The following is a 12,610-nucleotide window of genomic DNA, read 5'->3' on the forward strand; positions in this document are numbered from 1 at the left end:
AAGGAGACAGTGCAACATCCATGCAGGATACAATGATTGCATCCTGCATGGATTTCAGCTCGTCACACTGACGGGAACAGGACGACACAGACAGTTACGTCAACACCTAGCAAGATAGAAAAAGTTTCTCTCTGTTAGCTCTCACTACAAAACATGTATTCAGGGACACGCATCAGTTGATAACATTTTGAACTGACATTGCTGCAGATGTAAAAAATGTAGCGTGGGTCATTTTTATAATGTATTTTACAAGTGAAGTCCCAGCAGCTGAGTCAGAGCTTCAAGGTCTGAACATTGAATGCAGTTGTATAAATCACTGGCTTTACATCTTTGATCAACATTTGGACCCATATCATTTTAGAAATGTCATATTTGACCTTTTAGAGTTATCTATCCCAGCTGTTGATCATTAAAAGAGCCTTGGCATGTGGCCCATTGAATGAAAACAGGTACACTTCCTTTGATAACGGACTCTTTCAGCGGCACTTTGTGAGGCTTTCAGCTCCGATGTCTTTTGGATCCACCAGGTCCACTGTGCTGGTTTCTGCATGTACTGTGACAACACAAACAATGTCTACAACACTTCTGGCCCAACATTTTGAGAGTGCCACACGGTGATGGAGATATGTGTGATATTAATATGAATTTAGGCAGCAGCACGGCTCCTATCAGTGCAGTCTGTCAGTGTCTCTTTGTCTGTTTCACTGCGCTGTGCCATCATCTTTGTGGTTATTTCAGTCAGTGTACCTACTACATGGCTCATGGCACGATCAATATTTTTGTGTCATTACTTGGTAGACGATTTGCATTTAAAGACAAAAATCAGGAGATCAAGATCCAAAATTTACAAACCAGCAAGTTCCAGTTATTGTTGACCAGCAAATGATGGAGCAGCTCCAGACGGAGTGAAGTTCACCTGCAAGTGGAATAATTACATATTCAAAAAAATAATAATTCAAAGACAAACTAATAGTTCACTTATGACAACGGTTTTTCTCTCTCATACTAGTTTTAGTGTTGCACTTTTGAATTTCTTCATTTTTTTATGCTCAGGAGTGAGTAAACAGTCTTACTCATCATAGACACACACACACACACACACACACACACACCTTTACCTTTCGTAGACAGAACACAACCTGCTGTATAGTTAAACAGATGGTGTCCATCACACTGAGTGTGTGATAACCTGATAGAAACAACACATTGATTGTCCAATTAATAACAGTAAACAGTGTCAAATAGGATGATGACATTTGACTGACTTTACTCTCTAATTATCACAATAACTCATAATAACTTCAGACGTACCTCCACAGCTCTGCGAGGTGGCTCAGGAGCGCCTGAACCACCTCGCTGTCCCTGTTCTCCAGTTGGGTCAACTGCAAAGGATAAAGAAGTGTATGTTCCAAATGTGACAGATTTATTTATAATTATGTTAATTATTGTGTCTGATAGGATTTTAGTATGGCCCTGTAATAATAACTACTAATTCATTTTCACATATAACAAAACATATAAACCTCACCTGTTTGTCTTCGTCTCTGCGGTTCTGTTGGACTGCTGCTGTCTTCATCTGGCTCTTGGGTTTAGTTATTTCTTTTGGTGGACTTCAGTACTTTGATTTTGACTGGGACCGTCCAGCAGAGCTGTCTCGCTCGCTCCAGTGTTCAACAGGGTCGTCATCCGACTCGCCTGAACTTGTATTGAAGGCTCTGTTGCACGATGTGCTCCAGATATCTTCCCTGCATGGAGGCATACATGTTGGACACAACATCTCTTCTGCAGGATGGAGCGCTTCACTAAACTAAACCACAGCTCAACGCGGCAGTTTGTGTCTCTTTTTTTAACTTTTGTCTTCGTGTGCCGTGAAAGAGCCCCAAGAAGCAAACCACTCCATGAAGGAAAGATCCCCATGTCGTTTCTAAGTAGCACGTCGATAACACCAGGACAGTGGTGCTGGTTTTTGTGCCAGCAGCATCGTCAGAAAGGACGTCACCTTCTGCTCGGTCCCTGTGGAGTTGAAACACTTGACTTTCCTTTAATGGTGTTTGCAGTTTTGTCTTCTTCTCACCTTCCATCATTTGTTTTCCAAAACACACACATCAAGACAGGCTTTGCTTTCTGTGTCCTCCTCTGAATCAAACAGCACACGTGATGAAAAACCTCCACAGCCAGCTTCATGCTAGTGCAGTTGAGAAGGTAAGCAGAGGTGTATGAGGCGTACTCCTTTATGGCTCTGTCGGCCTGTAATACAGCCTTCAGACTGTGGGCAGAGCGAAGATGAAGCACTGTAAAGGTTGTAATTCCTTTGGTTTGTCCCTTCGTACCCTCTGCACACTGTTAATCACAGCCCAGCTATGATCTGTCTCAACCTGCTATTTGTTTTTTGGTTTTGTGTCTTAAACTCCAGGAGTCAGTGTGATAAAGCAGGAACTGAAACCAATAACAGAACTGCCTGTGGCATCGAGGTAGAGAGTGACAGCTGACGGTGTTTCAGGTGTTCAGTCCACCCTCTGTGTACAAATGTAGAGCAGGTGGATCGATGTGTAGGTGCTGGAGATGACCTGTAGACGATGCAGACTGCTGCTCTGCTGGATGACTTTCTGCGTGAGCGTTACTTCCAGCATTACGTCGTTGTGAAGCCTTGAACTCGTCTTCACTTCAGAGGAGATTTTCTCTAAAACTTCTTGGTCATGCTGCGAGTTATGTTGCCAGCTGTTAGTTCATGAACCGGTGTATTTTTCAGCATGACGTCTTTGGTGATAGCTTTTGCTATTTTTCCTCTTCGCAGGTCAAAATCTCTGTCTTTGATTTTTTCTGTGTGTAACTGCACCAATGCGAATCACTTGAAAACTTATTGTTGTCTCTGTTGATCTTGGCTTGTTTCTTTGTGGACAGCTGCACACTGAAGCGGCATTTCTTTTTGTGACTATGACTTTTTTCAACATGCTGGCATTTAAACGCAAGTGTGCAACATGAAGACTCATGACATATTGTGTCCGTCCATGAAGATCTGAGTTTATTCATGTTTTGGTTTTATTTTCTCCCTTTTTTTTTTTTTGTTATAAAAATGTGAACTTGTTTCGTCCTGGTTTGCGATGTCTCTCGTCAATCTCTTCATCCTGTGCATCTTCATCATCCACTGAACCGGCGAACTTTCTGGCAGGTAGCAACACGCTTCTGTAAGACGGTTAATGAGTAAACAGAAACTGCATCTCTTCTGTAAAGTGCGTCCGCGAGCTGGGAGTTGGTAGCTGCTGCTGCCGTTTCCAAATTATAAGTACAGGCAGTATGACATTATGTAGTATTTCAGTAAAATAAGCCTTTACATCTACAAAGACTTTCACATGAAGTAACCGTTTAAAGTACAAGAAGTTTGTCAGCAGTAAACGATGTGTCCTTATTACACCAGGCTACGTGCCAGAAAAGACTGTATGATGCGTTACGTAGGCCGATGTACTGTAGCGAGGTACACACGTACTGTGTAGATGTATTACAGTACGTGTACAGTATGTTCAGATTGTATGACATTTCCTCCCATTCACTTACACTGTAACACTTGAATAAAAAAAGAATCATAAAAAATTCTGAAATAAGAAAACTAACAGCACATACCGATGTTCGAGTTACAGAAAAAGTGTAGAGAGCAAGTGAACGCACAGAAGAATGGTGATCATAAGAATGTAAATAATACACACATATTGTGACACCTGCCAGCTCTCACTCGAAATAAATAAAGAAATACATAAATAAATAAATAAATAAATAAATAAATAAATAAATAAATAAATAAATAAATAGAATATACATTTAAGTTGCAGTGTTTCCCAGTTCAGTCTCGTCTGGGTCCGCCGCAGAAAAATAAAAGATTATTGTGGGTTTTTTTAAACAGTGTTTCACCACCCCTCATCACACACACGCGCGCACACACGCACGCGCACACACACACACACACACACCTGCACGGAGCGCTGCTGTCTGGACTCCTCGTCTGTCCTTTCTCCAGATGATCTTCAGCCAGCTGGTGAACTGTTTTTTGGTGGTTTTGAACACGTCACGTGTGACGGAGGTCCAAACACCTGCTGGGAGATTTACCTCACAAACATGATGACGCGTAAAAGAGCGGACGATGGCGTCTGTCCCTGCGGCTTTGTCCCACATGTCTGTGGTCCTCCGTCTCTTCCCTCGTTTGAAGCGCCCCATGCTCAAGGCCACAGTTAACAAACTGTTACAGAAGACGGCAGCCTCTAGTCGCCTGCCTATCTGCCTGCCTGCCTGCCTACCTGCCTGCCTGCCTACCTGCCTGTCTCCCTGCCTACCTGCCTGCCTACCTGCCTACCTGTCTCCCTGCCTACCTGCCTGCCTGCCTGCCTACCTGCCTGCCTGCCTACCTGCCTGTCTCCCTGCCTACCTGCCTGCCTACCTGCCTACCTGTCTCCCTGCCTGCCTACCTGCCTACCTGTCTACCTGCCTGTCTCCCTGCCTACCTGCCTACCTGCCTACCTGCCTGCCTGCCTACCTGCCTGCCTGCCTACCTGCCTGTCTCCCTGCCTACCTGCCTGCCTACCTGCCTACCTGCCTACCTGTCTACCTGCCTGTCTCCCTGCCTACCTACCTGCCTGTCTCCCTGCCTACCTGTCTACCTGCCAGCCTATCTGTCGCCGCCACAATAGCCCTCATGCACAACTTTTTTTTTTTTTTTCTTTATTGAAAGGTGCAAAACACAAAACAAATAAACATATTCAAATGCAATTAGAAGAGTCGTTGCTTTCAGAACTGAGCGTCACATTTCTTACATTCAAAGAAGAAAATAAACAGATCAACAACAGAAGTAAAGCAACAGAAAAGAAATTAAAGACATTCTTAAAGGGATCAATCAAAAGTAAAAGTTGATAAACTGTCATACAGCAGCAGGGATTTCTTTGGTTTCATAAGTTTTAATGAATCAACGTTCTTTTAAACAAATGTAGAAACGTGTGGTAGCTTTTGAAAATGTGTGTAGAAAGTATTTAGCGAGTATAACCAGGTTATTTATGTTATATTCTAATTTTCTGTCCTCCATTATGAAACCAAATCTCACATTATTATAAGTTCTTTATTATTACAGGTTATCCAAGTCCTTCCAAAACAAATCAGATAGATTGCAAGAGAACATTAAATGTTCACGTGTTTCTGCTTCTGTTGTACAGAAAGCACATTCATTACAGTCCAAATCAAATTTAAGTCTTAGGAATAAGGATAAATGTCATTTATTGTTTGAAGTGTAGCTCTTTCATTTCGCTGGAGGGGAGACAGGAAAGGAACTCACGTCTAGTTCTCTTCATCCAAGGTGGAGCACTATTTTAATATGTGTTGTCTTTTGAGAGAAAATGGAAAAAATTATTTGGTGAGATTAGATCTCAGAAATGTGTTGTTACATTTTTTTTCTAATAAAGGTTGGTTATTTATGGACAGGGTGGGTAATTCAGGTGTTATCGGCATGTACATTAAAGTTCCCTTAATCATACAGATGAGAGCCTGTGGAATCAATTACAGCCCAGTAGTCGTTCCTGGTGTTAAAATAATTCTGTTGTTAATTCTATTGGTTTTCTCTCTATAATGTGAGTCCTTGGAAATAATAATGCCAAGATCCTTTTTGATTGCAATACCTTGAATAGACACCAGGGGGTGATCATGAATTGCCATTAATTCACATGTACTGAGATTCAGACGGAGCCCTGAAGCCTCACAGAAAACAGATATAACCTTTAAGGCCTCTGGTATCTGTGTTTTTTAGGAAGAGAGTCGTATCGTCCGCCAGTTGACTAATGATTAGAGGTCTTCCCATAACATTTAACTGCTGTATATTTTCTGAATGTTTAATCATAACTGCCAACACTTCTGCAACTAAAATGAAAAGTAAAGGTGAGGTCGGACACCCTTCACTGTAAATCTATTACATGTTCCAGTTGGTAGTATTACAGCGCTATTTATGTCTTTGTAGAACATCTTTACTTCTCGGAAACATTCACCAAAACCAAAATATTTCAAATCAAATCAAATCAAATTTTATTTGTATAGCCCAAATTCACAAATCACAGTTTGCCTCAGAGGGCTTTACAATCTGTACAGAGACGACACCCTCTGTCCTTCGACCCTCGATTCGAGTGAGGAAAAACTTGCCCCAAAAAAAAGCCCTTTTAACAGGGAAAAAAAATGCAGAAGAAACCTCAGGGAGAGCCACAGAGGAGGGATCCCTCTCCCAGGACGGACAGACGTGCAATAGATGTCGCATGTACAGAGCAGATCAACGAGATCACAATGTATTCAATTATAAGCGATGGTTGACAGGAGTGAAAGTACACAAAGATGTATTACAGCAATAATGATGAAATGCACATGGAAATGTGATTACTAGTGATAACAGTAGTAGTGATTAATGGTAAGGATAGTATGTAGTAATGCATTACAATAATAGTAGTGGAACGTATGTAACAGAGATATGACTAATATTAGCAACAGTAGTGGTGGGTGTCAGGCAGGGCCATAGCAGTGGGCGCATCCACGATCCACGACCCGGGCGCGGCCAGGATCCATGAGAGCCTGTAGGACTAGAAAGCACAAGGACTCCGGGGAAGAAGTGAAGTCAGTGACATGCAGAGATGGGGCATGTATACAGGCATAATGTATACAGGCATAGTATAAGTATACATTATACAGGCATAATGTATACTTACATAGTATAAGTATACATTATACAGGCATAATGTATACTTATATTTCAATGTACCCATCATGAAACCATGTTCGACTGTATCAAATGCTTTACAGAAGTCCAAAAACAGAATGAAACCATCATCTTCAATCTTATCTGCATCGGCTAATGAGTCTACTAATCTGACGTTGTTGTGAATTGACTGTTCTCTAAGGAACCCAGACTGGGATTCACTAATAACATGAGGCAAACGTTCTTTTAACCTGTTGGCAAAGATACGGGTGAATAGTTTATAATCCACATTAAGTCATGTTATTGGTCTTAGATTATCTATACTTGTTTTGTCCTTTCCAGGTTTAGGGATGAGTGTTATAAATCCTTGTTTCATTGTCGGCATCATGACCTTATTCAGAAAACATTCCCGAATGGTGTAAAGTAACAGTTCTTTGATATCTTGCCAGAAAAATGTGTAAAAATGTGTAGTTAGTCCGTCCTGTCCTGCAGATTTTCCAACTGAAATATTTTTAACTACTTTTTCCAGTTCCCACATTTCAGTTTCAGAGTCACACATCTCAACAAAGTCAATATTTAGAGGAGGAAGGTGGGTTTTTATTCTCAAAAAGAGCAGCAGCACTTTCTCTGGAATATAAAACTGAATAAATCTGTGTACTTCTTCAGATATCAGTTTATGATCTGCACACGCTGAGTTATTAATCATAAGAACATTAATAGCATTCCTCTCGTCTTCTTCTTTCTAGTGCTCAGAAATAAGCAGTATTTTTCCCCCTCTTCCGTCCATTTTGCCCTGGATCTTATGAAAGCGCTGTGGGCTCTTCTTAGATATAAATCATCCAATTTTGATTGGAGAATCATAAAGTTCGACATATCTGCATCTGACATTGGTGACCTTTTACAGCATTTATCGATTTCTTGAACTAAGTAAAGTTCTTGTTCTTGTACATCTTTGCTTCTTTGTTTACCAAATTTGATAGAGAATTGCCTAACTTTATATTTTATCCCATCTATTACTTTAACTCCCAATAGTTGTGTCAAATTTAATCTCTAGTAACAACTCTTTGATTTTTTTTTGTGTTCAGACTTCAGTAAATCTGCATTAAATTTCCAATTGATATTTCTTTTCTCAGGACTTGATTTTGGTTTCAGTTTCAGATATAATGAGCAGTGATCTGTTGGTGGTGCACGTTTTAGCCATGAGAGCTGCTTAACCATTAAATTAGAGAATGTGTATCAAAATTCAAGAATAATGTGTTGAAATGATGATCTGTAAATTTTGAGGGACATCTGTCCAGCCACTCATCAGGTACAATACTGAGATCACCACCGAGCAAAATTAAATTAGTGTTGTAACAGATTTTATATTGATTTATAGCCTCAGAGACCTCTAAAAGTTAAAGTCTATTCTGACTAGTGTTATTATATCCATAAACATTCATTATAATAATACAACAACCTTCAATATTTAGACCAGCTGCCAACCAATGGCCTTTCTCGTCTGCTTTGTGCGTTATCACATTTCCAGGACATTTATTAAAGCAAATAGCAACACCTGCGGATTTGTTTGGACCGTGACAGAACAGTATCCTGCTCCCCACTGGTTCGACCAGAAGCAGCAGTCTGCAGCACTTGAGTGAGTTTCTTGAAGAAAAGTGCTTTTCGCCCTTTACAAAACAAAATATAGCTTTTCGCTTCACATTGTCTTTGAGTCCCCTTGTGTTCAATGAAACAAAAGAGAAATTAGAGTTTAAACAGACCATCTGCTGGAGAACGTCACAGCAGTGTAAACACCAAAGGTTGCTTGGTGTTGTGATCAGTTCGAGTGTCTCCTCAGATAAACTCCCCGTACACCTGTTCATTGTAGATGTGCCAGAAGTTTAGCGTTTCTCTTCAGCTTGGATGCGGCGACCGTTTTTCTTCCTGGCCTGGTCGATGCGGGGTCGGAGAGCTTCTCTCGCCATTCTGTCCTCCTTCGTGAGGTCCTCCATAAACCTGATTCCTGCTTCAGTGCAGACCCTGATTCCTTCGTCAGTTTCCAGAACGCGTTGTCGTCTTGAAAACTGGATGATGATTTGTTGTGTTTTGTTTTGCGTCTTCCTGCCGATCCGATGAACAGTGTCCACAGTGTCCTCCATATCTTTCTCCCGTTGAGGGGCTATCTTGCTCAGTAGTTGAATCACGTCTTTCCTGGTGTCTTCGTTCATCTTTTCTTTCCTTCCTCTGATTCTCAGGCTCCATCTCCGTTTATATCCGTCTTGCTCACTTACTTTTTCTTTTATTTCAGCATTTACTGCCCTCAGGTGCTCCACTTCTTTTTCCAGCACCGAGACTCTAGTCTTGCAATCTTTGACCTCCGCGGTATGAAGTTAGAAGTTCTGGTCAAGCTAGCGATCATCGCACAATTCTGTTCTAGCTGCACGCCAAAATCTTCAAACCTTTGTTCTTGTGTGTCAAATCTGGCCATCAGTGTGTTAATTGCTGCAAGTATTGCAGAGTTTGATACTTCGTCTTCATTTGGTCTTGACATTTTCCGAGTATGAGCTCCTTTGGACGGGGTAGAAGGATAGGACTCACCGTCCTCGTCTAACAACCGTTTGTCCCGCTGTTGTCGGTGTCCATCAAAGCCTGTGAGGCGTGCTCGTGGTCCCTCATTTGGGAGCGTGGTGAAAAGTTCTTTATAGACATTTTACAGTTGTTTTTACTGAAATACTACTCACAGACCACTTACAGACTTCAGAAAGTACGTTCAGGGAGGAGATAACTTCAGTAAGACGAGTTTGGAGGAACTCTGTGTGAGAGCTCGTGACGTGCGACCGCTCAGTTCGCCATCTTGCCGGGTTCTCCCGCCCTGATGCACAACTCCACGACTTCCTGAACTTGAGCAGGCTCCTTTATTTCCTGTCTTACATTATTGGACACATTGATTAATCCAGGTGTGTCTGACTTCAGTAGTCACAATGGTCAGACACACCTGGATTAATCAATTCATTCAGTGATATACGGCTGTTACGGTAATCCCAGGCACAGCGTCACGGCGTCACAGCAGCCGTGTTTTTTAGCGTGTTTCTCATCGCTAAAACGCCTCTTGTTTTTACATTTTACATCCCTAAATATTTTTTATTAATTTTTATATGTAAATATTAGCATGTTAGCTCAATAGCTTCCAGGTCATGTGATCAATTGACTCAAAATCAGTGTAGGATCATGTAACTACACTGGCTGCATGAGAGACGCCTCTTGTTTTTACATTTTACATCTCTAAATATGTTATATTAGTTTTTATTAATTTTTACATGTAAATATTAGCATTTTAGCTCAATAGCTTCTCAATAGCTTTAAACACAGTATCTCTGCTTTAAATATCCCACTGTTTTATTTTGAAAACAGGAAGTCGGTACACGCTGTCGCCGTCTTCTCCGTGTGTTTACTGTAAAGTCTGTAATACGGGTGCACTTGAAATGTGTGTGTGGCTTCTTGTGAATGTCTGTCGAATATCCAACTTAAAACCAACTTCACTGAAGTGGCTCACGTGACATATTCATCATCATCATCATCATCATCATCATCTTCAATGATGTGGAGAGCTCAAATAACAAACACAACAACAAACATATACACAGAGCAACGTGTCGTACTGTCAAAGGTGCACAACAGTTTCATGTAGAATAAAATGATGAGTCATCAGTAATGAATCTGACAGACGGAGTGGAGACAGACGCATGTCTATAGATGACATCACCATAATCCAGGACAGGTAAAGAGACCGCTTCAATGACCCGTTTCTGACAGAACACGGGGACAGTAGTTCTGGTTGTGTATCAATAACCGATCTTTTGTCTGCAAACACGTGCGTTAATATGAAGTGTACAGACGAGTCTCTGATCCAACCAGATACACAAACATTTGTTCAGAGACCTCTTGTTGGTGGACCACGCAGACGAGCACTGACGACGAGTTTCAGGGTAAAAAGAGAAACTCGCAGTTTGTCAGAAGCTTGTTGGAGGATTGTGAAGTCTTTGTGTGCAGTGTTATCGCAGCAGTGCAGGACTGTGTCATCGGCATAAAGGTGGGCGTCACAATTTGTTGTAGAAGATGTAACAATGTTAATATAAACTGTGAATAAGACAGAACCAGCAGTGAACCTTCTGAGCAAAGCATGGTCAACAGTATCAGAAGCTTGTGTTAGATCCACAAAGAGGGCAGCTCAGTGTTCCCCTTCATCCACAGCAGGTGTACCATCATGAGTACCTGAGGTCCAGTGTTTCCCTTCATCCACAGCAGGTGTAACATCATGAGTAACTGAGGTCCAGTGTTTCCCTTCATCCACAGCAGGTGTAACATCATGCGTACCTGAGGTCCAGTGTTTCCCTTCATCCACAGCAGGTGTAACATCATGAGTACCTGAGGTCCAGTGTTTCCCTTCATCCACAGCAGGTGTACCATCATGAGTACCTGAGGTCCAGTGTTTCCCTTCATCCACAGCAGGTGTACCATCATGAGTACCTGAGGTCCAGTCACAGACGGCTGACTACTCAACACAGCATCAGTGGAGAGGAATGATTTGAGCTGATTACTGACTGATGACTCCAGGACTTCAGACGAGGCAGTTCGGACATTGGTTGATTGGTTATCATCAGCTTCATCGCCTCCTTCGTGCAGCGGGACGACGTGCAGTATGTCAGATGTTCGTGATCACTGCAGCAGGAATGTAAAGATCAGAAAGACAAGTTATTTCATCAGACATAAATGGAGCACAGAGCTTTAAAGAATGTGGGTGTAGTTTATCCTCCCAGTTGCTTTCCTGATATCTACACCTTGAAGTTCCTCGTCAACAACAGAGGCGGCGTTGTGCAGTGTGAACACAGGTTTGGTCTGAGGAGGCTCACGAGGCAGCAGAAGTTCAACACGTCAGACTGATCTCCAGCAGCAGCACGTTGTTCAAAGCATCACAAATATCTGATGTTCATCCTTATTTATCTTTTCATCATTAAATGTTACAGACAGGATGTGTTTGTATTTATATTTACTGCTGTCAGAGGGTGGATGAGTCGTGCAGGAGCTGGTGTCACTCTGTCATATTTGATCTTTTGCTTTTCTCAGTGAAGATGTGCATGTATGTCTCAAAGTCCACCAGTGGGCTTCCTCACCAGAACGCCTCACTGCAGCCAGGCTTTTCTTGTCCCTTGTACTGAGCATCATTGACGGTTCTGAGCTGAACCAGGTTTGATGGATCTTTAGCCCTGAGCTCTATGATCGGTGCGTTCGTCAGTAATGGAAACTAGTTTGTTCCAGTATTTCAGTAGTATTCAGTATTTTACTGTGAGCCCGTTCATTCAAATGTTTCACTTTTATTTTGATAGAAATTCTTGACGTTGATTTTAACGACCCGCTCCTCGAGCGCAGGCGGCACTTTGTCGCTCCTGTCACAGATCAGATCTATCAGTGTTGATCAGGTCTGATCGGCTCATCGATCAGCTGCGATCAGACTGAGGCGGTCACATATCTCCGCTTCTCTTCCTCCAGCGCTCTGCCAGAGTTCAGGCCCGGGATCGGCCCGGGATCGGCCCATGTTGAGAGCAAAGGACAAACTCCTGCTGTGAGCTCTGACTTTTTGTTTTGTGTGTGTGTGTCTCTTTTAGAAAACAATAAATGAGTGATGTCAGAGTTTCCTGACTGTCCCTTCAGAATAAAAGCGTGATGGTACCTTTTCCAGCGCCTGCTCCACATCTTCTATGGAGTAGTCTGCTGGAGCAGCAGCATCTCGGCAGCAGGCAGGAGGAGAGGAAGGCCGCGACCAGCCGGTGGCGCCACTGAGCACCGCTGTCTTCTGGGTGGAGTTTGTGATGCGACACGGTGGAGCGCGACACCTGAGGCTGGCGTCACATGACCTAAACTGGT

This window comes from Pagrus pagrus, assembly GCF_965226575.1.
Source record: "Pagrus pagrus genome assembly, chromosome: 19".
Classification (NCBI taxonomy): domain Eukaryota; kingdom Metazoa; phylum Chordata; class Actinopteri; order Spariformes; family Sparidae; genus Pagrus; species Pagrus pagrus.